Genomic DNA, 27,187 nt, shown 5'->3' on the forward strand with positions numbered 1-27,187 from the left:
CTCCCAAAGTGCTGGGATTACAGGCGTGAGCCACCGCGCCCGGCCTTGCTTGGCTCTTTCATTCTCTCTTCCCTGCTGCCATGTAAGATGTGCCTTTCACCTTCTGCCATGATTGTGAGGTCTCCCCAGCCACGTGAAACTGTGACTCCATTAAACCTTTTTTTCTTTATAAATTACCCAGTCTTGCATATGTCTTTATTGTGAGTACAGACTAATACACAAGGAGGTAAAGGAGAAAATGGGCGAGTAGAAGAGGCTTAGCAGGATGCATACATCCCCTGATGTGGAGAACATGAAAGCACTCACAGAGAAAAGTGGAGGTGCTGACTCTTCAGCAAGCAAATATTCCACCTATGTGCTCCCACAGTATCTTATACATGTCTCAAAGCCTTTAACCTGCTGCTTGTAATGATTTGTTTATATATACATTTTCTTTTGTTATTATATGGTCTTCTACTTGAAGACAAAAACTGTCCCATTCACTTTTGCTCAGTAGTTGCTCAGTGGTATATTTATGGATTGAATGACTTAGTTAATTAATAACAGCTACTACAATGGGGGAGGCAATTGATTTTAAAGCGAGAGCTAAGACTCACAGGTTCTATCCGATGGAGGGGCGTGTTGAGGTAGAAGTAACGAGCTATCATGGTACTGACAATGGGTCTCTGATCTCGGTGCTGGGGATAAATGCTCTAAGTGAGCATGAAATATTTTTGAAGTTTATACATGTGTAAGTTTTTTTTCCCCCTTAACCATAATAACTTTCTTTTTTAAAAATGCATGAATATTTGAGTAACTAAGTGCAATGTTGGGTGCAAATATAATCTGCCTAATAAACCATGGAAAAAGCCTGAAAATAAATTCAATAAAAAGAGTCCTAGATAATGTGTTGTGGGAGAGGACAGAATAAGCAATTAATTATACCTGGTGGAATTAAGGTAATTTTAGTAGAGAAGGTAATATTTGAGCAGGATCTTGATGCAAATACTAAATCTAAATCTGTGAAAATAGAACTTATATCCTTAATGTAGAAATTGGCTGATAAGCAGAAATAAGTGCAAAGTTCTGTGAATGGGTGACATAAACATCAAAGGTATTCCTAATTCCCAATATACTTGAAAAATTGGCTATTATTTGACGCATATATCCCTGTATGGCAATCAGCCCAGTAAATGAAATAATAATAATGTCCTTTAAAAAATTCATTTATTCATGAATATTCATTCATCCATTCACTCTTTCAACCTAATGTGATAATCTACTGAACATCAAATTCCAAACTGTATGCTGAGTACACTGGAAACCGTGGTGGTCAAGATAGAATAAAGTCTCTGCACAAGAAGTAGGTTCAGACAATTAAATTAATAATTATGATGCGATACATACTATGTTAGGTAAAGTACTAAATGTTATGGAAATATGTAATTATAAGCAGTTTATACTTAAATTCATTACAGAAATATGGCAGAACTATATCTGGATAAACATAAAGTGCTGTTGCTTTTTATTGACCTTGTTCTGATTTGGTCCTTTTTACCTACAGAGTAGATTGCCACATCTGGGTCTTACTTATACTGTTTGCTATACAAAATCTTGCCTCTTGAACTACCTATTTAATTATGGATTCATAAAGCACAAATCAATTTATTTTCTTAAATTCCTTGAGACTAAAGATGGCAGCATTTTTCCTAGTCCAGTGTTTCTTTTCTGTTAAGATATATCTTTTATTATAAATGACAGTAACCTCAGGAAGATGATGGTGATGATGCATGAAACAGAAAAAAATATGCTTCATTTTGTGAGATTAGATCTACAGGGCTGCGAAGAGTAAAATCTTGTTTGGACTAGTATATTGAACAAAAACCACATAGGAGTCACAGTGGAAGCAATTATAGTCTATACCAATTCTTATCATTTTAATGAGGCAAAGTTGAAGTTGGTCTTTTCGTTGTGGTTCTTAAATTCAAGGTATAACCTATAGCCCATAACAAATTTTTTCTTTAGAAATTATCAACCACACAGTGGATTTTCTTTAGAAACCAAAATTCTAGATTTTTTAAAGCAGAAAATGTGCTGTTCTCCTTCATTTTAATTCTTTTGGAGGAATAGAACTTTTTCTTTTCTTTCCATAAAAAATGTATTTAACTAGAGTTGCCATAGGCAAGAGGACTAATAGAGTAAAATACTAAATGATCCAATATATACTGCATTTATCTAACTGGATTTCATCTAGCTCAACATCATGGCTTTGTAGTCTAAGCAGTAGATGAACAGAAACAATAAATTGGGCAAGTAATGTTTTGTGTGAATAACAGAAGAGTGAACAGAAATATAACACTTCACCATTGCACAAAATACAATTAAATATGATTTTTAAAAACCCAGCCACTGATCCACTGCCCAATCATAAAAGAAGTGTAATCGGTTCAAGTAGTCTTAAATATAGTGAAAATGTCCTCAAGATACACAGCTTGAGAGAATAAAGAGTTTTCACTCTCATCTGCTGGACTCAGGGAAGGTGTGCTATGTGGCTATCATTTGAGTGTTCTGTGTTTAACTTAATCAATATTATAAATTACACATGTATTTCAGAAGCTCATAATTTCTATTAACTTGTAAAGCTTTTGTAAAGAAGGATGAAAAAACCATACTACAAAAATGAGAATGTGAATAAATGCCAGTTTTTCCTCGGATTACAGATGAGATAACATCGCTCCTATTTTAAGAAAATGAGACTGGATCAGATGTGAACATTTATCCCTTCTCTTTAGGATAGTCTATGAATTCAACACATTGATGCTAATTATTACAATAGTTAACAGTTACTTGAGTACTAACCATGTGCGAAGCACTTTGTAATTATTTCACATATATTATCTCATTTAATGCTCAAAACAATACTATATTATAAATAAGGAAACTGAGGCAAAGGGAACTCATTGGCTCTAGATGAATGGGGTAGTAACAGGTGGATATAGGATTCAAACCAGACATACTCCAGAATCCATACAATATTAGAATAGTCTGACCTGAAAAGACAAAAAAAAAAAAAAATGGATCTAACCAATACCTTGGGAACATCATCTAACTTTTCTGGGCTTTAGATCCTTCAGCTGAAATAGGAATTGACAAAACTTTTCCATAAAGGGCAAAAATCTTAAATATTTTAGGCTTTGTGGGTCAAGAGGCAAAATCAGAGATGTCATGCTGTTTAGGTAATGATATAATTGGAGAGAAAACTTGCTGTATCTCAGCCAGTTAGATGAAAAATACATAATACAACAGGAAAGGATAATTTTCAAACTATTAAATTATAGTTCTCTTTGTACTTCTAATGTGGAGACAAATTATATTAAGAACTTGGTAGCTGAAATAAAATTATTTGAGATTAGCACATCAGGTGTTGAGTGTTATCAGTGGTTATCTTAGGGGGTGATAGAAGAAGATTTTAGGGAGAGACAGAAGTTTTTTCACTTCTAGTTAAAATTAATTTTTTAAGTAGTGTAACTGATTGTGATATATCATTATTATATTTTACTTTGTGTTTTGGGGGTAGTTTTCAGTATTTTCTCCTGGTTTTATTGAGGTAAAACTGACAAAAATTTTACATATTTAATATGTACAATGTGATGGTTATCAAATACACATTACCACAGTCAAGAGTATTAACATATCCATCACTTCATATAGTTACCATTGTGTGTGTGTGTGTGTTGAGAACACTTAAGATCTTACCCTCTGAGCAAATTTAATGGATGCTATTCAGTATTCTTAACTATAGTCACTGTGCTGCATATTTGACCACCATAAGTTATTCATCTTATAACTGAAAGTGTGTACCCTTTGACGAACTTCTCCTGATATCCCTGTCCCCAGCTCCTGGCAATCACCATTTTATTCCCTACATTTTTGAAATCCACTTTTTTTTTCTTAATTTAATTTAAAGTTCCGGGATACATGTACAGGACGTGCAGGTTTGTTAATAGGTAAATGTGTGCCATGGTAGTGAAGAGCCATGTTTTCAATACATCACAAGCCATAGTAGTGAGAAACAGCATTTCTATTTTTTCTTTTTAAATTATTATTATACTTTAAGTTCTGGGATACATGCGCAGAACTTGAAGGTTTGTTACATAGGTATACACATGCCATGGTGGCTTGCTGCAGTCATCAACCCATCATCTATATTAGGTATTTCTCCTAATGCTATCTCTCCCCTAGTCTCCCACTCCCTGACAGGCCCCAGTGTGTGATGTTCCCCTCCCTGTGTCCACGTGTTCTCATTGTTAAACTCCTACTTATAAATGAGAACATGTGGTGTTTGGTTTTCCGTTCTTGTGTTAGTTTGCTGAGAATGATGGTTTTCAGCTTCTTTTTAAAAAGATTCCACATAAAAGTGAAATCACACAAGAAAGGAATTTTAGAAAAACTAAAAAATTGAATTAATATACTGTCATAGGAAGAAACAGAATTTCCAATAGGAGTGGGGGAAAATAATAGTATCAGAAATGTAATAATAATAGATCTTTTTCCTGTGGAAAATAGTACATGGAAATAGAGTGTATTAAAAAGGAAAATCAGAAAAGATTATGGCTCCAGAATCACATTATCTTCCACAGTTTGAAGAAAAAAAAAATGTGGCTAAAAGAAAAAATGTACTTCCATTACATACCTTTTATAATGACAAGAATAAAGAAATACTAACAATATCAAGTATTGACAAGGATACTGACAAGGATATGGAACTACTGAAACTCTTATCCATTGCTAGTGGGAATGCAAAACTGGAAATTATCAAAATGTCTTTCAGTGAATTAATGGTAAATGATCTTCTGTATATCCATACAAAGGAACACTACTTAGCAATAAAAAAGAAACAAATCATGAAACATGCAATGACATAAAAGAGTATTTTATTTTATTTTTTTTAAAGACAGGGTCTCACTCTATTGCCCAGACTAAAGTGCAGTAGCATGATCATGGTTCACTGCAGGCTCAACCTCCCAGGCTGAAGTGATCCTCCTACCTCAGCCTCCCAAGTAGCTGGAACCACAGGTGCACATCACCATGCCTAGTCAATTAAAAAAAATTTTTTTTTTTTTTTTAGAGATAGGGTCTCTCTGTGTTGCCCAGGCTGATTTCAAATTCCTGGGCTCAAGCATTCCTCCTCCCTTGGCCTCCCAAAGTGCTGGAATTGCAGGCATGAGCTAACCATACCCGGCCATGAATGAGTCTTAATGCATCAAGCTGAGTGAAATAAGTCAGTCTTAAAAGGCTATATATATATATATATATATATATATATATATATATTTCTCCATTTATATGACAACTCTTGGAAAGACAAGACTATAATGATAAAGAGATCTGTGGTTGCCCTGAGTTAGTGGTGCGAGGATGGATAAAAGAAGAAGTTCTTCAGTGTGATAGAACTCTTTCACATTCTGATAGTGGTGGTGGTGCTTGTTACATAAATCTATATATATGTGAAAATTCACAGAACTGTATACCAAGAAATTTATTAATGTCAGTAAAACTATTCAACATTTTCAGAGGAAAAAAAGGGAGCAACTGATTACATATTGAATCATTGGAAAATATAGCCTCAAGTAAAGCCATGGTTTCTCCTACCAAGAAGATAATTTGGTAAGAGATAACATTGTTGATGAAAAAGAAACCTGCAGGTCTACCTCTCTGCCATTAGTTGACCAAAATGAGAATGTCTAACATAGCTACAAATTTAAATAATTCTCTGTTTGTTTAAAATATAGTTTCTAATAGTTCATTACAGTCATTACTGCCTGTGAATCAAGGATAATACCCGTATGTGAATTTTATAAGTATGATAGCAAGGTAAAGACTGTTACTTAAGCCAATAAATTACTATGTTTCATAAAACTCTAATGATTCTGTGAACAGACTATGTAGTTCAATTTTTCTTCTAAACCCTGTAACTGCAATGTATTTTCACTGATATTTTTAACAAGTTTTCAAAGGTACATTTTTTATTGTGGCAAAATATGTATTCAAAATTTACCATTTTAACCATTTTTAAGTGTACAGTTCAGTGGCATTATGTATACTCACACCGTTATGCAACTATCACAACCATCTCCATCTCTAGAATATTTTAACTTTTCCATATTCAAACCCTGTAACCATTAAATAATAATCCTATTTCCCCTTCCTCCTAGCCCCTGGTAACCTCTATTCTACTTTCTGTCTTTAGGAATTTGACTATTCTAGGTACTTACTTAACATAATGTATTAAAGTTTTATCCATGCTATAGCATATATCAGAATTTGATTTCTTTTGAAGAATGAGTAATATTCCATTCTATGTATGGACCACATTTTGTTAATCCACTTGTCCACTGATGGACATTTGGATTGTTTTCACCTTTTGGCTATCAACTGTGCATTCCTTTCGACATTATTGTCAGCCACCAGTTTTTTCCTCACTAGTCAGACTCAAGTCATATTCTGACACTCTTTAGGAATAAAGGACATTTCATTTACAATAGTCAGGTTTAAACAGGATGTATTAGTTTGCTCTCACACTACTAATAAAGATATACCCAACACTGGTAATTATTTTAAAAAGAGGCTTAATGGACTCACAATTCCACATGGTTGGTGAGGCCTCACAACCATGGCAGAAGGTGAAGGAGGAGCAAAGGCATGTCTTATATGGAGGCAGGCAAGATAGTGTGTGTAGGGGAACTACCCCTTTATAAAATCATCAGATCTCATGAGACTTATTCATTATCATGAGAAGAGCACAGGAAAAACTGCCCCCATGATTCAAGTACCTCCCCTTGGGTGCTTCACACAATACATGAAGATTATGGGAGCTACACTTCAAGATGAGATTTGGGTAGGGACAGAGTCAAACCATATCAGAGGACTTTTTAAGTTTGGTCACAAGGTCTAATTAATTATTTTCATGCATAGGATCTAAAGAGAAATTGTATATTTATCAACTTATGTGTTTAAATTTGCTCATTAGCTTAACATATGTGTTTGTATGCATGTCACATGCATGTCTGTGTGATGATACATAGAGCTATATTATGCATAATGTTAAAGCTTTACTATTGTCTGGTTAGAGAAGCAGTCATTATCCAGAAAAATGGTTTTCCAATGTGAAGCAGCATGTTAATTTGACTTCACTGAACTGAAAATTTTAAGATGAAATAGGAGATGGGTTCCTACAAGCGGTTAGCGTGCAACTAGACTCCATCTTTTACCAACCAAAACAGAACATCTGGGTGGGTACAATGCATTAACATTTAAAAAAAACTTTATAGGTTTTAACATGCAGCTAGAATTAGGAAGTTCTGAGATAAAATGATCCTGAGTTGGGGGAGCTAAGAGTAAACAAGTGAAGGTAATTTTAAAAGTCGGTTAGGGCCTGGAGCATACTGAGATGAAGGGAAGAGAAATTTACAATTATAAATAGCAAAAGATCCACTCAAGCTAGAAAAGATTAAGTATCCTTTTAGAGTTAGAAGTAGAAGAGGCATCAGTTACAAGAATAATTAATATCTAGATTATAAGGATCTGCTATTATAAAACTTATACTAGAACAAAAGTCATGAAAATGGTCTGCAGAAGTCATGAGGTGAGAATAAGATAAACAGGGAAATAGTTAAGCAGATTATAGAGTTCTGGAAATGTCATCAAGTCTCTTGATTGTGTATATTTTTTGTTCAATTTAAACACTTGTCCTGAGGTTTATAAGTGAAACATGTTGTAATTTATCACCTAAGTAAACATTTATCTTATATACAAAAGCATGGTGAATACACACACACATACACACACGCGCACACACACACACACCGACATTTTCATTAACAAGAACTAGTACCAACTAGAGCTCAGGAAATATTTGTTGATTAAATGAATCAGTCTACTTAGAGTATGCATTTTCTTTACTACAGAAGTTGAGGCAATACAAATGAAAATAAAACTTCTGTGTGCTGATTGATTTTCTCAGTCTGCTTATCTGAGAATTAAAGAATTTTTAAAATAATTTTATTTATTAATTTGCAAACTTCTTTAATAATAGATGTTAATTGTAACTAGTGAAACAACAAAAACTGTTTAAAGAAAAAATAAATAATCTTTCCTGATTCATTTTTTTGTTTCCAACTCTGTGAAATAACCAATGTGAAGAATATTGTATGAATTATTTTCTATAGCTTTCTTCATGTTCATATAAACATACACAATATATTTATTCATAAATACTCATTACCATGAAAATTATGGTCATTCTTCCAGGTTAATAGCTATAGATATAATTCATTCTTGTCCTAATAGTTGCATTATTTTCAATAACATGGATGTATCATCTGTCCATATCATATGATATGCATGTAGTCAAATTCATGAAATCAGTATACTTTTTTTTTTTAATTTTACCAAAAGTTTACTATATTTTTATACAGGATGCTCAAAAAACGCTGAAGACCTATCTGGTACCAGCTTTGGTGACTGAGAAAGAAAATTAGTGAGGTACTCCTGGTTTTTTGCCCTCCAGAAAGTCACCGACTATAATAAGACATAACAGTAAGTTTATTTTTTTAATCTGAGAGAACCTTCTCAGAGAATTTATAGTAACAAATGCTTTCAAAGCAACTGTTTAAAAGAAGTAATATATCACTAGCAATTCATTCTTCATTGTTTCCAATGTATGATCAGTACTTAGTAACAACAGAAGACCTCCCTAGATGATGACTCAAAAACAAATTTCCAACCACTAAGAGCTCAGATAAAGGACCTTACTCTTGAGACCTCAAAGTGATTTACATTTTCTCTAGTACTTCTATTGTAATATATGATATTTATAAACTAGCCTTATTCCATGGAACTCTAAATATTTAATACTCCATATATATCATTTGACTTTTTTGCATATGTCTTTAAGATAGGAGAAACTATCCCCTACAGATAAGGAAAATGATCTTAAGACAAAATTGACAACACCTGAATCAAGTCTCCAGCTAGCCCCATACTCTTCCCTTTCAATTATACTTGCTGCCTCGCTAGTGGTAAGTGCAATTATAATGTAGATGGTATTATGTCATCAATTAGAGAGTCTCACTTAGCTTGATATAATCAGTTTTTATTTAAAAATGAGAGCTTTCCATGCAAACTGTTTTTCTATCTCCTAAAAGGCTGGTGACTAAAACTTCACTGACAAGTTTTTTTAGGTGAGATGAGCGTAAGTTAACTATTGAGCAGCCAGAGTCTAGTCAGGCCCCTCAGACTTTCCAGTGTTACAAGAAGATGAGCAAATATGGGGTTAGATATGTAACCCAGGTTCATAGCTGTACCTGCCAACCCTAACCTAGAGAAGGGAAGAGAACACTGACGGTAACAATGGCAACAGTAACAATGCTACACATCTATCACTTGTTGATTATCTAACAAAGTCTTATAATATCAAGTAATATAAGCAAAGAACAATTCAGTGAAATTTTAGCAAAGGTTAGGCAAATTTTATATGGTCAAGATAGTACATTTGCAAACAAGTAGAAGACCTTGTCAAAAATCTGAATCTTCTAATATCCAGTAACTCTCTTGTCCGAGCCAATTTATTTTCCTACATCTTTGAAGACATTTTATTATAAAAGGTTATAACTGAGCATTCGACACTAATCAGAAGAGTGATCTTCATTCTGTATTCAGCGTCTCCTGACCCCCTGAAAGAAACTCAGCTCAGCATGGCCTCCTCCCTTTTCCAGTTGACTCAGAGAATGGTGCTTTCAAATTGTCTTTTGGGATACATGAAGGGGTGCATTTAGAGCCAACCTGAAGTGTAACACTCTTTATTGTTCCTGAGAAACGTGTGCCTAATTCCCTAGAAATTTACTGTTTCAAAGAGTCACAAGCTCCTGATTGCTTCTCATCAGTCTTGAAGAGATTAGATAAGCTTCCTCCCTCTTACAAAAGCTTTTTCTTCATTCAAAATTCCTTTGAGAACAAAACATTGAACCAGAATTGGATTTTTAACAAAATATTATAAGATTGTTGAAAACATCTTTTTTCTCCTGAGGAGACCCAGTAATTCAAAAGATATATTAATGCACATTCTGATTTAGGACTACTAGCAACATATTGCAAAGAGCAAGGTGGTGACAAAGAACAAAGTCCCTTCTGCTAAGCAGGAAAGATATTTTTTAACTGGCTTACTTTAGAAGACTTGAATGGACTGCTAAGGGCTTTCACACAGATAATCTCAGAAGTCAAACCTCAAGAAGCAGGGGGAAGAAACAACTACTGGAGGACCCTAACAGGTAGCATTGCCTCTAATTACCGTAAAATTGTTATGTATACTGATGCCCCACATCCCATTCCCAGACACAGATTATTATTCTACAGTGAGAGTTGGCTTTAGAACACTTGTTTGAGTGTGTCAGTAATAGAAAATGACCTCTTCAGAAATGGGGGTGTTTACATGCAGTGCTCCTAAAGTTGGCACACATGGAAGGTAATTCAGGGTTATGTTTGCAGTGGCACTCATCATCAGCAATGTTTCAATCCCAGTCCATCTCTCTGTCCTGTTTTTTTTTTTTTTTTTTTTTTATTATACTGTAAGTTCTAGGGTACATGTGCTGTGCAGTACGTGCAGGTTTGTTACATATGTACATTCATTTTCAATGTAGTCCTCAGTGGTCTTTAGAAAATAGTGCCAGCAATTCATAAGCATGTTTGAATTTTCAAAGTTTTGTTTTTTTTTGAGATGGAGTCTTATTTTGTTGCCCAGGCTGGAGTGCAATGGTGCAATTTCGGCTCACTGCAACCTCTGCCTCCCAGGTTTAAGTGATTCTTCTGCCTCAGCCTCTTGAGTAGCTGGGATTTCAGGTGTCTGCCACCATCCCCGGCTAATTTTATTTGTATTTTTTAGTAGAGATGGAGTTTCACCATGTTGGTCAGGCTGGTCTCGAATTCCTAACCTCAGGTGATCCACATGCTTCGGCCTCCCAAAGTGATGAGATTACAGACATGAGCCACCACGCCTGGCCTCAAAGTTTTACATTTTTTACAGTAGCAATAAGGCTGAGCACCTTCATAGGCCTTTACCTCTGATCACACTTATAAGGCTTTAATTAAGTTAGTCTTAAGAAGAAAAATGTAAACCAAACCCCAATTATTAAACATTGAAATTATTCCTTCTTATTGGTCTAATAATTACAATTTTTTACTTCTCATTCATTTTTCAAAGGTTTTTTTTCAGTATGATCTAGGTCATTGGAACTATTATATGTGATATGATGGGGTGTTGGGCACAGACACACAGTAAATCAAGATGATGCAGAAATGAAAGTCTAATGCTAAAGATTTTACCAATCTTCTCACATCCCCATTTTTCAAAGGAGGAAACATACAGAGGACATTATATTTATTTCCAGCCACGATGATATAATTATAAAGCCAACTTCTCAACACACTCTCTCTTTTTTGGGAAGTCTATGACAGCAGGTATTACAATTCTACTTTGCCAGATGAGGTGTGTAAACCATAGAAAACTAGCATCCAAGAGAAGAACAGACTTGGATGTAGGTAGAATAATAGGAGGAACACTTACAGTCAGATAGATCAGAGTATGAATGCAGGCTTAGGCTTTTTTCCACTAAAATGTATACAGCAATGTAATCTCACTGAGCCTCAGTTTCTGATACTGTGAACTAAGGATTATGACATCAATCTATAGTCAATGCTGTAAGAATTAAATGTGAAGAATTTTATGGAGAGGGCATCTGCTAAATGTAACTATTTTTCTTACCCTCCTAAATTTTTTCAGTCTTTCAGACATTTGGGCTATTAGAGAACTGATGACCTCTGTGACCACACCAGCTCAGGCAATAACTAAATGCAACAGTTTTAAAAACACCAAGCAGGAGATAGCACAGAGTTTGAATCAGTTAGGTCTGATAGTAATACACACCTCACTTATTGGCTTTGCAATTTTAGATGCTACTTAATCATTCTGGGGCTCAGTTTTTTCATTATAAAATGGGAATGGTTCCTACTTTGCTGGGTAGTTGCTGAGTGTGGTAGCAAGGATTACAGACAACTCTTATAAAGTATCTGGTATATTAGGTAAAAGTATTGTAACATATATTGTTCAGATTTTTTATTAATTAAGGTTTGTACATAGACTCATCTCCTCTACTTAATATTTCTTTTTCTACCCAAGACCTTGAAAGGGTTATGACAGGGGCTTTGATCACATATTAGCTGGTTTGGCTGTGGTAATTTAGCTCCTGAGTATTGGGATTACAGTACCAGCCCTGCCATTAACTATTTAACTATGACTTGGATAGGAATTCTAGGCCTGAATTTTGTTCATCTCCAAAATGAAGAGGCTAGAAATAAATAATTCCTAAGATTCTATGTCGCTATAATATTTTCTGGTTCCAGGGTCTTTTTACTGAGCTATAGCAGATAAATCCTCATATCTTTAGAGCTTACGCTACTTCTCTATGGTTTAATTTCCACATTCCCTCTACTCTATTTCTTCTTTAATTGCAAAAGGGGATAATTTCCATTACTTTGCAAACAAACCAATATCTCTATTCTGGCTTACTGGCATACCAGGTTATTAATGCATCATACTTAAAAAAAAAAAAGCCTGGATTGTTCTTCAATCCAGAAATCCAGTAATGTTGTAGGTAGTAATAATGAGAATAATGATGATTTATTTTCAAGGTTTTCTATGCCTCCAGGTCCCCGGTCATTGCACATGATAAAATACACCAACATTTAAAATGAGATTAAGGTTTAACAGATAAAAAATACAGTTTAGGAAGAAAACACATTTTTGGTATGCATCTCTACATTACACAACAGCCACTTAAAAAATAAACAAAAATAAATCCATTAGCCAACAACAGAATTTTAATAATTATTAACTAGAAAGAAAATAAAATTAACTTGACCTTATCTTAGAAGGTTGTCGGAGATCTACTCAGTTTATGCAAGTGAAAAATATGTTTTGAAGTATAAGACCTCAATTTCAGAAGTCCAAGCTCTCTTCAAACTCAGAGGTAAACCTTCAGGAAGGATTTAAAATAAATGTATGGATTTTATTAGCATGTGTATATTATTTACCTTTGAATTAATTTTGATCTTGTCCTATTCTTGAGCTAACCTTCAACTGGTATTTTTGTGTGTATCCACTTCGTGCTTTCCCACTGCATTAGGAATAAAATTTACATTCCTCACTCTGGCATTTCTCTGACCACAACTCCAGCCATTCTCCTGCTTTGCTCACTTTGCTCTGGCCACTCTGAAGTCCTTTTAGTTCTTTGAATACAGAAAGTCTGTATTCAAAGCTTTGCATTTGAATACAGGATTTTGTATATGCAGTTTCTATCTGGAGCTTTCTCCCCTCCCATACTCCCTTCCCTACCCCAAATTCTTCATCTGGCTGATATTAATTTCTGTCCTTCAATGCTGAATTCAAAGGACACTCTCTCTGAGAATTCTGTCCTGAGCACCCAAAGGACAGTATAAGAGATTTTCCCCACTCAGTGTTGTCTTGCATACATAACTCTTTACGGGGACCACAGTTTGTAATGCTATAATAATGTTTGCATTTATTTCATGTCTAATTTCCTTAGGAGACTATCAATTTCATGATGAAGGTGTAAGGGATCATTTCTATATTTCCAGTATTAAGCATAGTTGAATAATGAGTTAATGATTCTATTGTGGTAGATTCAGTAGGGCTAAGAAATATTAATTAAATATGGACTATTCCCTTAAAATTTGATTTTCTAGTAAGGGAATAAGGCATACAGATAAAGTGCTATAAAATGTAGAAAGTAATTTGCGTCTCAATGAAAGTGTAGATGAGTATTGTATTAGTTTCTTAGAGCTGCTGTGACAAGTACCACAAATTTGTTATATTTATTATATATTTATTATATTGGGTACTGTCAAAGGCATAATACCAGGAACAAAATTTAACAGTTTTGGAGGCTATAAGTCCAAAATCAAGTTGTCAGCAAGGTCACTACAGGTGGTAAGTAAATTTGGTGGTTAGGGGAGAGTGGATTGTTTCTGTCCAGGTCAAAGAAAGAAGGATTCATGAAATTAATAACATTGGAAATGAACTTGGTAGGATGGGTTGGTTTTGCATATGAAAAAATTGAATGATGGACATTCCAGATGCTGGAACAATATGAATAAAGGTAAGTGAGAGAACTTGGCCTGAGTATACAGTACATATAACCGGGTAGGTGACAATTAACTAAGAAATGGGATTAGAGTTAGATTTTACGATGCCATGTATATTGATCAGGGATTGTTATACATAGAACTATTGAAAGTTTTGTCTGAACAAAGGCGACATAATCTTAGTGCTCCTGTTTTAGAAAAGTTAATGGGGCAGCAGTGTTTAGGATAAACTGATCTCCCTGCTGTATCTCTTCCAATTAGGAGATTTTTGCAAGCAAGAGAAGATAAAATCCTGACTAGAACAGAGATATCAAAGAAAGAGAATGAGACTTGGCCACTTACTGGATATCTAGGAGGAAGAAGAGGAAAGAATGATATATTTTGAATAAAGATGTCCTAGAGAATTGGAGTTAGAAAAGCCAGGATAGTCAAAAGGAGGATGGTTTTTAGGTAGAGGAATAAATTTAGCTTTGATATACTGACTCAGAGAAACTAGAGTGATTTCTAGTTGAAGATTTAAATAAGGATGTTGGAAATACAGGACTAAAGTTTTGAAGACATATCAGGACTGGAGGTATAAATTTCTGAGTTATCCATAGTGAAATAATTGCAGTCATGTAATTCTGAGAAGCTGTGTCAAGTCATGAGAAGAGTATGAATGTGGAGTAGGACAGACGTGATCACATTCTGTGTCTACTATTTACCTGTTGCATAACCTGGGGCAAATTGCTTAACTTCATCATTTTCTCATATATAAGGAAGAAAATAATTTTATCCTTTAATTAGGATTACATGAGTTAAATACTTAGAAGCTCTGTCATGTTTAAGCTGCTTTTATATTTTGGGGCATAATTCTCAATAAGAAATACACTTATTTTGCCATCTAGTATCTTAAAAATACGTGATGTGCTTTAAAAAATAATTATTTTCCTGTGATTCTAGTACATGTGATCTTTTAAACTTTCATGGCCTACTAATGCGTTACAACCCATACTTTGGAAAACTGATCCTCCCATACATTATGGTTCTCATCCAATTCCTCCTCTAGTCACTGGCCCCAACAAGCATTCTGAAATCACACCAATACTATTCAATGTTCTCTTGACTTTCATTTATAGGCTTCTTGCTAGTATCACATTATTCTTTCACGGTCCAGAAAAAAATGATAACCATTTACTTCCTCTGCTATACCATATAACGTTTTGTCTATAAGAAAGATGTGTTTTTCCCAGATAAATTATGAATTCCTTAATAACAGAAAATATGTTATTTATCTGTGTTTCTTGGTAAAATATTTTGTTCATAGGAGGCACAGAATATTAATTCATTATTATAAAGAAAAGGGAGAAGAGGTTTGAAGAGAGAACTTTGTTGGACATCTACATCTAGGACCCTGCTCTGGTATCGCCATGTCTCGATTCCTCCTTCTTCTCTATATGCCAAAGCTTCCATGGAATTTTTAAAGGGCAGAACTATTGTCTCTTTGTCTTTGAGGCATAAAGACTCAGGCCACTGACTTTCAGTATATGGCGGAGAGAGGGAAGGCCTGGATGGGTTAATTAAAATAATGGAAGAAACTAGAAAATGTACAGAATTTAGCTTTGGGTAAAATAACAGAAAGGTTTTTACCGTAGCCTCTTTGGATTGGTAAATGACAGAATCCAATGAAAGCAATGTGAAACAAATGACCAGAGCAAGTAATTCATTTTAAAATATTAAAACTTATTTCTTTTTTTTTTTCCGACTCTGGAAAACTTGCCTCTGATGGAAATGACCCTGGCAACAGTGACATTCTGACACCATGCGTGGTGCACACCCTTGGGAAGTTTGAATTCCACGTCACAATGGCTCTGTTCAGATTACTGGTTTCATCATGCCTGTAAGCCCAATTAAACTACTGGAGTTTCTAGTGGTCTTATGTCCACTTTGTAAATCATCATAAAGAATAATAAGTCTACCAAATAAATTTGCCTCTACAGGACTCGTTGCTCAACCAAAGGCATGATACCAGGAACAAAATTTAAAAAACAAAAACAAAAACAAACAAACAAACAAAAACCTCTTTTGATAACAACCAATGTTTTCAGGATACTCCTTTATATATGAATTTGAGATTTTGATGAAAGGGACTACAGTTCAACAAGTCTCAATAAATGAACCCAAGGGAATTTGTTCCTCAGGAAACATTTCTCAGACCCTGACTGTAGAGGAAAGGTTGAAGCCTCAGATTGTAAATTCAGATAGACTACCACATCTAGGTCTCTAAGGATGACCCGTGATGGTGGTCAATATGCTTTGTGTAACGTTTGTGCCCTACCCTGTGCCTCAATTTACTTATTTAAAAATGAAGCGATTAGACTTTTTCTTACATCCTTTCCCACTACAATGTTTGGCAATGCTCTGCCCTTATATTTGCCTAAACTTTTTAATCTTAAAATATATAAAATGTTTTTATAAAATTCTTTTATGTCATTAAATGTTATTGAACATGATAACAGTACAATTCACTAAGCCTACATTTCATCATTTTAGTATTGCCTCAGAGGTCAAGTTTTATGAGAGCCTTAATTTGCATCACCAGGAGCTCATTTAATAAAAATGAAAGAATCCCTTTTGGAAATAAATTTTTAAAAGTGATGGTGGGGAAGAGGGACAGAGAAATGTATGTAAAAAAGAAAACAAACAAACAAACAGGAAACTGAACTTAGAATGTGTCAAATGGTTCTGAGTTCTAAAGAATACTGTGGGCATATTAGTGTTGAAAAGTTGGTCCTAGCATTTTATGCACTAAAAGTACATTCTGCTAATGGTTCCTTCCCAAATCCCTGGTTTCTTGACCCAGTATTTATTGTACCACTTGTCCCGTTTCCCTGAAACAAAATCTATCATATGGCAATAAGGCAAACTGAGGTATCAGAGCATCACCTACCCTGGAATTGGGCACATTTATCTGTGGAGTTGACTCTAGTGTGTGGACTATAAAACACACAACTTAAGTGGAAAACTGCTGAAGACCATTTCATAGGTGAAAAGGATGTCGTATGAATGGGCTGTTCTCACTTTGGTCAGGAAAAAGAAATGTAAAATCAATGAGGTAAGGGGCTGGGAGACGGATGCCTCGTATGATATGATAAGCAGAAAGGTTGTGTTTGGCAAATTCCTTGACCATCTTCTTCCTGACTGTCAAAAACTGTATTCAACCTGTGTTTACAATAAATATTCTCTGACAGCATGAACCCTGGATTTCTGACTTTTAAAAAGTTTTGAAATTAAACTAATAACAGCTGTTTCATGATTACATATTATTGTATCAAGGGTTAGGAATTACAAAAATGAGTAAGAAAGAGCCCCTGCTCTTAGAGACCTTACTGTCTGTGGGTTTGAACTGTTGTAGTTATGACAACAATAACAATAATCATCATTTATTCACTGATATCAGCCAGGCACCATGCTCAGTGGACGACATACACAAACTGCCAAAGTCTCCTTCGTTTCACCAGATGCAATGACAGTGAGGTGACCTTGCTCTGTCAATGCATCATCTCTTAACAAAAATGAACTTAGCAGGAATTCACACCACAGGCAGAGACATGTAAGCAATTCCAGAACTATCTACTCTCAACACACAAGAACTACAGTCAACAAAAATGCAGTGAACTAGAGTGAAAAATGGAAGAAATTGTCTGAATCACCGTTAGTGTACTCTGTTGATTGGGGGCTGTGACACTCTAAAAACCATGATGCAGTAGACTCCACATCTGGCATTCCAACAATGGAAAGTTAAGTGTTTTAAGACTCTTAGTGAAAAAACTTGCAATACATTAAACTGTAAAACTGAGGAAGACATCATAAGCTTCTGGATTTTATTACCAAAATGTACATTTTGATCTAAAATTAAAAATAAAAACAGATTGATTTTCCTTGTAGTATTTCACAACCTTTGAATGCAGCATTAAAAATGCTTTTCTTTTTTTCTTCACCAACTATAAGCTTCTGTTTTCTTACCCTGGGCGTCTGAATCTTTTATATGCTTGGGTTCTATTCACTGCCTGTTATTCAGACGTTGAAATCCCAAATGTTAATTGTTCTTCCAAGTACATTGACAAAACAGCAGCTAAATAAGGGTAGACCAGACTGTGGTAGACTCTGACATGCATTTATGGAACAATGGGGCTCTGAGAGACAGCCTTGTAGCTCACGGGAAGACATAAGATGTGCTATTTTGACTGCTTCGTAGCAGAATGGGGAACACACGCACACAAGGGAATTATGCATTTTACTTAGTTTTGCCCAAAGTCCTCAAGGCAACAGAATCTTGTGATGTCATCATGAACTTTATTTCTCTCCATTTCCATTGACACAAAGGCTAAAAATTTCTAATGACATCACAAAGGAAAAAGAAATCTACTTTGATTCCGTAAGAAATCTTTTACCTTCAGTGAGAGTGGTTTAAAAAAAAAAAATGCAAGAATCTTTCCAGACAGGGTGTGTGTCACTGTGCTCATGCACAGTGGGTGACACCCTCTCTAATGAAATTCAAACCAGCCAAAAGAAAGGATTCACAATTTAGGTTGGATAAAAAAGACATCCTGAATATTGAGACCAACAAGTTTTTTTTTTTTTTTTTTTTTAAGAAGAAAATCATTTAAACATATATTTCTTCAGGGACATTCACATTTTTACTCGTGTCTGGTTACTATGTTACCAATGTTTTTGTCCTTTTTTGGGTTGGTCACAGAAACAAGAAGAAGGTACAGGAAGCTTTGACTTACAGGAATACAGTGCAGCTCAATCTTTTGTTTTTAAGGTGCAGTGATTTCAGTCTCTAAATGTAACTTCAGGCAGTCTGAAAAGAAACAGGTTAAAATCTCTTTCAGTTATAATTGGTATTTCAGATTTAATTAAAAATTAAACTTTCATAATGTTTCACCATCCAAAGCAATGCATTATCAGTCAAGCGTGGCTTTTCTTTTTTTCTTTTTTTTTTTTTCTAAAAAAAAAAAAAAAAAAAAAAATCCCTCTTCCCGGAGTAGTTTTTTAATGAAAAGAAAAGGATCTAAAGAGGAGGAAAAAAAGCAATTTTGAAAAACAAAATATGCCTCCATGTTAAGGACTTCATAATGATATGACTAGAAACTCAATGTTTCTGAATTTTAGCTATATTCTGATTAAGAAAAAAAAACTCCTAAACAATTTTTACAGCCTAAAGATTACAGAAAATATTAAGTTCAGGGAATAAAGAAGAAAATCTATGTATCTGAATATCGATATTAAAGAGAAATTATGACTTCAAATAGAATTGTAAAAAATGCTAGATCTGCTACTTCCCAGTGACTGAATTGCTGGTGAGATAGATGGTGAAGTAGGGCTAAATGAACATATTTAACAACACAAAATGGCCATTGAAATGTACTGTATTATGGGTTTAGCGTGCCCCATTTCACATCATATTGTACATCTTGTCACATGCAGCCACTGCTGTTTGAAGCAGCACAGGAAGATCAAGAGAGTCTGAACAAGACTCCCTGGTTTAAATAACTGTAACCACATTGCTTATTTTTTAAATACGTATTTTTAATTCTAAATTAAGTGACAATCCAGGCATTAAGAGCTCCAAGTGTATAATAAATATTGGGCTTAAAATATTATACTATTTTTTCAATCATTTCTTTCTTCAAACAACACCATCTATAAATAAGATCATAGTATTTTTTAAATTAAAAAAATCACACAGTAGAATTAAATCATCCTTACTTTTAGCTTTGAAAAACTGATACAATGGGATTTAGAAAAATTTAGTTTTTAAAATATAAATGAGGTAATATAACTCGCTTTCTTTCATTTCATAGCATGGCAGAATACTTTCTATATATTTGTAACACTAAATGTCATATGTTTATGTCCAATTTCACATTAGTGCAAGGTCATATTTTAATATTTCCCCATAGGAGAGCATAATCACAAATCACCCCTGAAATTGTACTATTATTAGAAAGCATATGTAGTTCTTACTTGTGATTCCTGTTTTCTTTTTCTCTTGAAGTGTATAGAGGAATATTTTGGGTAATTGGTCTATTTGATGTACATAGATTTTAAGTGTAAACATGCTCAGGTTCACGCTAAATTCACTCATGAATGAGATCAGATTTAAAAGAAAAATCACTGACATTGACTACTAAACTTTTCCCCCTCCTCTCACATGCCTGAATTAGGCTAAAAATGAACCAGCGTAAAGGCAGAAATTATGGAGGCGTCACCAGGGACAACTGAATGAGAGGAGGGGAGTGCACATATTTCCTTTTAAGGCAGCAAAACATTCATAAAAGAAACTGACAAAAATAACTTGTGCTCAGAAATTATATGAGATACAATATAAATATATTGAATAACAATAATCTCTGAAAAATGAATCAGAAATGTAAAAACTGCCCACCTCTGGATAAATCTGAACCACCAACTGGCATTGTTCTACTCACCAACAAAATATGGTTAGGGAAACGAATTCACTTTCTAGTTTAGACACGAAAAGGTGATAGAAACTAGGCTGAATATTTACATATAAACATTTAACTGACAACTAGTAATTCAATTCAATCAGTCAGTTTTCCTTTTCCTCAATTTGCCAGATGTTGAATGAATTGAACTATCAGCTCAAAATAATTAAATCAATTATATGAATAGATGGTCAGTGTACCAATTTTCATTTTCCCCCTCCTCCATGCCATTTCTCCTTCTCCTCTTTGATCTTTTTCTCCTATTTCTGCATGTTTCTTCTCTACTTTCACTTTCTTTCTTATTCCTTTTTCTTTCTTTTTTTTTTCTCTTGGTGAGGGTAATGAGGCTCAAAACTAACATCTTGTATCCTGTTGAGGGAAACTTGGTCACAACTATCCTTCCAGATGACAAACTCATTCTTAAATGTCTGTTTCCCAATCCAAAGAAAACAGAGCAGTTGAAAAAATAGAGACTCAACATCACTTACAACTACGAACACCACCCCTCTTAATTCCCATGCTGTATTCATCATGAGGAGAACTGAAATTTATTTACATTATACCTAACCTCAAATAGGACCACAAATAAGACTAATAACAGGACCATTTTGTGGCACTCAGGCAAACGGCTGGGCAAAACAGATGGATCTTACTTTGCGCCAGGACTCAAAAAATATAGTCGCCAACTCACTGTTGGCGACTACATATCTTGGCCCAAAGATGGACCTGGAAGTGGGACCAATTGTCTTTGATATGAATAGTGTTCCTCTTCTTATCTCCTCATGAACAAATCAGTAACTGTCACTATATAGTGGAGTTATCAGGTAGAATTGCTTAAAAGACTGGTCATCAAGGATGTAAAATATTCTGAGGGAATGTCAGGTGAGATGAAGGAACAGAAAGTCAGAACAAATACCTTATTTTTGGCACTTTTGTCTGTTTTCAACTTTCTGTATTTTTTAATTCAAATTCACTACTGTACACTGAACCCACCTTTAAAATAGATTTACAGAGTATGTGTCATCAATAAGAAAACTTGCTTCTCGCATTTCAGGTTCCAAAATCTGTTAAAATTTTAAGTCACGTAGATCAATCTCAGTCATTATTAAAATTGACAACCAGTGTCAGACTTCTTTAATCAGAACAAAACTATGTAAGGCTTTATAGATTACAGTCAACATCCAATGATGCACTGAGCAACAGCTCAGTAATCAATGCAAATTACAAAATCCGGAAGAATGCTTCTCTGGCAGAGACCCTTTAGCAAAAGAGTTGTACATTCTGCACTCCTTGAAGATTCTGAATGGCTTTCCAGAGAAATAGCAAATGCATTATATTACAGTAACCTATCTTGTAAGTCACAAGGCCACAAACAAAGTCTCCAGTCAATAAAAAAAACCCTGAAGGGGGGTGAGAACTATAGATCTTACCACTGACTACAAACAAAGGGCTGCTTCTGACCACATTCTACTTTTTAAAATCCTCACACAGAAGGAGTTTTAGATATCACCAGGTCACAGAACTTCAAGGAAAGAACAACAAAGCATTCCAGCTTAGGAGGTCTGTGTTAATTCAGGCACTTCTCTTATTGCTCTTCCAACTATTCAGTACTGATTGTGTCTTGCTCCGAGTGCTTTTGAGAGTTCACTCATCTCTCTATGATTTATTTATTCAGACATTGTACAGATTTGATTTTTAAGAGACAGCCCTGTTTGTGGTCAGCATAGAAGGCTAATTATAATACTTTAATTATTTACTTTAGTATTTGTTTCTTTTCAGTATTTAAAAACTTTTTATTATAAAAAAATTCAAATATATGCAAGAGTACAGAACATAGCAAAATGAACTCTCTAGTACCCATCACCCATAGTCAATTGTTTTTCCAATTATACTCTCACTACTTTTTCTTCCACCAGATCATCTAAAAGACAATCCCACATAGCTTATTATTTTATGCATGAATACTTTACTATGTGTTACTGAAAGATGACAATCATAACTAATATCATTCCACATCAAAAATAATAGTAATTCTTTAATGTCTTTAAATATCCTGTCCATGTTAAATGACTGACTTTTAAATGGTCTTTACTTTTCATAGCTGGTTAGTTTGAATCAGGATCTAAATAAGATCTACACATTATATTCGAATGATAATTATCCTTTAATCTATAAATTCTCCATTCACTTTTTAAAATTTTAACTTTGTATTTTGGAACAATTTTAGAATTATGGAAAAGTTGCAACGATAGTACAGAGAGTTCCCATATTTCCTTCACTAGTTTCTCCTAATGTTAATATCTTACATAACCATGGTAAATTTGATAAAATTAAGTAATTAATATTGATACAATACTATTAACTAAACTACAGACTTTATTCAGATGTCATCGATTTTTCCATTAATATGTTTTTTTTATCTGTTCCAAAAATCCAATCCAGGATACCATACTGCATTTTAATTGCCATGTCTCCTTAGTCTCTTCTGATCTGTGATAGTTTCTTAATCATTCCATGTTTTTCACGACTGATAATTGTGAAGACTAGTGGTCAGATATTTTGCGAAATCTTTTACAACTTTGATTTGTCCATTACTAGATTAGGATTATAGGTTTAGAGAAGAATACAAAAGAGGTGATGTGCCCTTCTTATAACATAATATCAAAGTATATGATATCTCTGGGTATGTTAACTTTGGTCACTTGCTTAAGAGAATGTCTGCCAGATTTCTCTATACTTCTCTTAGTTTTAATAAGCATAATTTCATTTGTTAACAGTTTATTGCGATATAAATTATATAACATACAATCCACTCTTGTTATGTGTACAACTCAATGACATTAAGTAAATTTAGAGTTGTATAACCATCGCCACTATTCATTTTTAGAATATTTTTGTCACCCTACAAAGATCCTTCATACCCTTAGGCAGTCAATCCCTAGACCCAGACAACAAATATTTTCTGTCTCTATAAATTTGCCCTTTCTGGATATTTTTATTAATGCAATCAAATAATATGTGATCTCTTTCATGTAGCTTTTTCACTTATCACAATTCATTTTTAAGATTCATTTGTGTTGTGGCATGTAGCAGTAGTCTATCACCTTTTGTTGATGAATACCATTCCATTGTATGGATGTAACACATTTGATTTATCCATTCATCAGCCAATGGACATCTGAATTGTTTCCAGTTTTTTTTTTACTGTTTTGAATAATGCTGCCATGAGCATTCACATAAAATACGTCTCTGTGTGGACACATTTTTTTTCCCTCTTAGATACCTTAAAGTGGTATTGCTGGATCATAAGGGTAAGTTTATTTTAACTTTTAAGAAACTTCCAAACCACTTTCCAAAGTGACTATACTCTTACATTTCCCCTGGTAATAATATAGGAGGCTTCTAATTTGTCTTTATCTTCCAACACTTTTTACTATCTGTCTTTATTATAGCTAGTGGTTGTGAAGTAGTATCTTATGGCTTTAATTTACTTTTCCCTGGAAATAATAATGTTGGCCATGTTTTCAAGTGTTTATTAGGCATGACTTCATCTTCTTTGGTGAATCACTTTGGTGAATTGTCAAATATTTTGCCCAATTTTTAGCTGGGTTGCTTGTCTTTTTATTATTGAAGAATTCTTTATATATTATGCATAAAAATTTTTATCAGATTATGATTTGCAAATCACAGTCTTGCAAATATTTTCCCCCTGTCTTTGGTTTGTCATTTCATTTCTTTAATGGGTCTTTTGAAGTGCAAAAGTTTTAAATTTTGTTGACATCCTAATCACCAAGAATTTTATTGAATCAAGCTTTTGGTATGATAGCTAAAAACTTTTTCTAAACCAAAGTCATGAAGATTTTCTCCTGTTTTCTTCTAGAAATTTTATAATTTTAGCTCTTACATTTAGGCACATGATTTAATTTTTATGCATGATATGAAATAAGAATCTATGTTTTTTACAGTCCTAGGTTCATGAATATTTATTTATATTGTATATAATCCTAGCATCAATTACAAAAGCACTACTTATTGAAAAGACTATCCCTTCCCCTGACAAATTGCCTTGGCACCTTTGTCAAATTTAATTGATCAAAAATATAATGGTTAATTCTCTGAAATTTCAATTCCATTCCGTTGATCTGTATGCCAATATCATATTCTATACAGTAAGTTTTAAAAGCAGAAATTGTACATTATCTAATTTTGTTTTCCTTTTTCAAAATTATTTTCACTATTTTGGGTCTTTTGCATCTTCATGTAAATTTTAGGATTAGCTTGTCAATTTCTGTAAAAACATCTTTATTCTTTTTCACAGGATTGTGAATTGAACTGTTTTCTTAATTTCATTGTTTGTTGCTAGTATACAGAAATATAATTGATTTCTGTACAATATCTCTTCTTATATCCAGTTAACTTGTTGAATTCCTTTATTAGTTTATGTGTGTGTGGTGGGGGAGGTGTACATACATTGTTTAGAACTTTCTACGTACAGGATTATATTGTCGGCAAAGAATTAGTTTTACTTTTTACTTTCCAATCTGTATGCCATTGATTGTTTATTTCTGCTGGTCTGTCTACCCTTCTCTTTCCCTTCTGCTCCCCCTCCCCTGCTTCTTCTTCTTCTTCTTTTTTTTTTTTTTTTTCCTCTAATTTGTTTCTCTCTCTCTTTCTTTCTTGTATTTATCATTCTGGACTGGATTGAATCTCTTGTACAATGTTGAATAGAAGACATAAAAACTGACAACCTTGTCTCTTTTCCAATCCTAGGAGTGTATCGGTCAGGTTTTCATCATTACATACATTAGTCATAAGTTCTTCATAGATGTCCTTTGCCAGGTTACAGCAGTTCTCTTCTATTCCTTTTTTGAAAGTTTATATCACAAGTGGATACTGGATTTTCTCAAATGTTTCTGTTTATCTATTGAAATGGTCACGTGGTTTTTTTTTTCTTTTTTCTATTAATCTGGTATATTGCATTAATTAATTATTGGATGTTAAGTGAAACTCGCATTTCTGGGATAAATCCTCTGTGGTCAGACTGTATTATGCATTTCTACTTTGCCACATTTGGTTAGTGAATATTTTGTTGAGTTTTGGTGTCTATATTCATGAGGGAATCTGGTCTGCAGTTTTCTTTCATTGTGATGTCTTTGTCTGGCTTTGTTCTCAGTATAATATTGTAGAAATAACTGAAAAATGACCTTTCTTGCTCTATTTCTAGAAAAGTTTGTGAAAGATTGGTATTGGATAGAATTCACCAGTGGAGCCATCTACACCTAGGATTTTCTCCTAACTATATATTGTATCTCTTTACTATTATGAGTCTGTTCATATTTTCTATTTCCTCTTGAGTCAGTTTTGGTAATGTGTACATTTTTAAGATTTTATCCAGCTAACTGCTAACAACTGTCCAGTTGCTAACAATTGTCTAATTGTCAAGCAATGACAATTGAGGTCAACAAATGATCGGTCATTTGTTGTATTTCTAACTATCAAGCAATGAAAAGGATTATGAGGTTATAATATTTGTTCACAGTATAGTATGAGATCAGGAATGAGAGAGAAGGTATCACCACCAACCCTATAGAAATGAGAATGATTATGAGGTTATACTATTTGTTTATAGTATAGTGTGAACTATAATTATACTTCATAATCCTTTTCATTTCTATGGGATTGGTGGTGATACCTTCTCTCTGATTCCTCATTTTGGTAATCTGTCATCTTCTCTCCTTTTTCCTTGATCAGTCTAGCAAAAGAAAAACTGTTTTGGTTATCTTTTCAAAAAACTAACTTTTGGTTTCATTAATTTTCTCTATTATTTTCATTATCTATTTCATTGATTTTTGTTCTTATCTTTGTTATTTCCTTCCTTCTGTTTAAATAGAATTTAGTTTTATGTTTATATTATGTCTATACTTACCTACATAATGACATGATGAGGTCCTTTTGTTTAGGTGAATTTTAGATATGTTTTTGTCATTTCATTTCCACTTAAAGGATTTCCTTCAGTATTTCTTGTAAGGCAGGTCTACTAGCAGCGAATTGTCTCAGTCTTGGTTTATTTGGGATATCCTTATTTTATATTTATGTATGAAGAACACTTTTGCTAAATATAAAATTCCTAAATGACATTTTCCCTTTTTTTTCTTTCTGCACACTGAATACGTTATCCCTCTGCCTTCTGGCTTTGTTTCTAATGAGAAGTAAGCTGTTAATCATAGTGTTGTTTTCCTGTATCTAATAGTCTTTTTTTTCTTGTTACTGTCAAAATTTTCTCTTTTTCTTTCAAAGGTTTGACTATAATGTGTCTATTTACAGATCCTTTTTGTGTTTATCCAACATAGAGTTTTTGTGCTTCTCAAATGTGTAGATTAATGTTATTCATCACATTTCGGAAGTTTTTGGCTATTATTTCTTCAAATATTTTTGAGCCCTTTCTTTCTTTCCTCCTCTTCTCTACCATTAGAGATATGTTAGTACACTTGATGGTG

The 27,187-nt window shown here is 33.9% G+C and overlaps 1 protein-coding gene across 2 annotated transcripts in view; it reads right to left on the reverse strand.

Moving 5' to 3' along the window:
• Positions 1-27,187, reverse strand: part of ZBTB20 (zinc finger and BTB domain containing 20) — an 816,082-nt gene that overhangs the window by 454,370 nt on the left and 334,525 nt on the right. For both annotated transcript variants that reach the window (XM_011940600.1, XM_011940601.1), the window contains exon 4: positions 18,969-19,042. The gene's annotated coding sequence lies outside the window, so the exon portion shown is untranslated. The remainder of the gene's footprint in view (positions 1-18,968; positions 19,043-27,187) is intronic.

The sequence above is a fragment of the Colobus angolensis genome, unplaced genomic scaffold, assembly GCF_000951035.1.
Source record: "Colobus angolensis palliatus isolate OR3802 unplaced genomic scaffold, Cang.pa_1.0 Scaffold190, whole genome shotgun sequence".
In the NCBI taxonomy this organism is placed as follows: Eukaryota; Metazoa; Chordata; class Mammalia; order Primates; family Cercopithecidae; genus Colobus; species Colobus angolensis.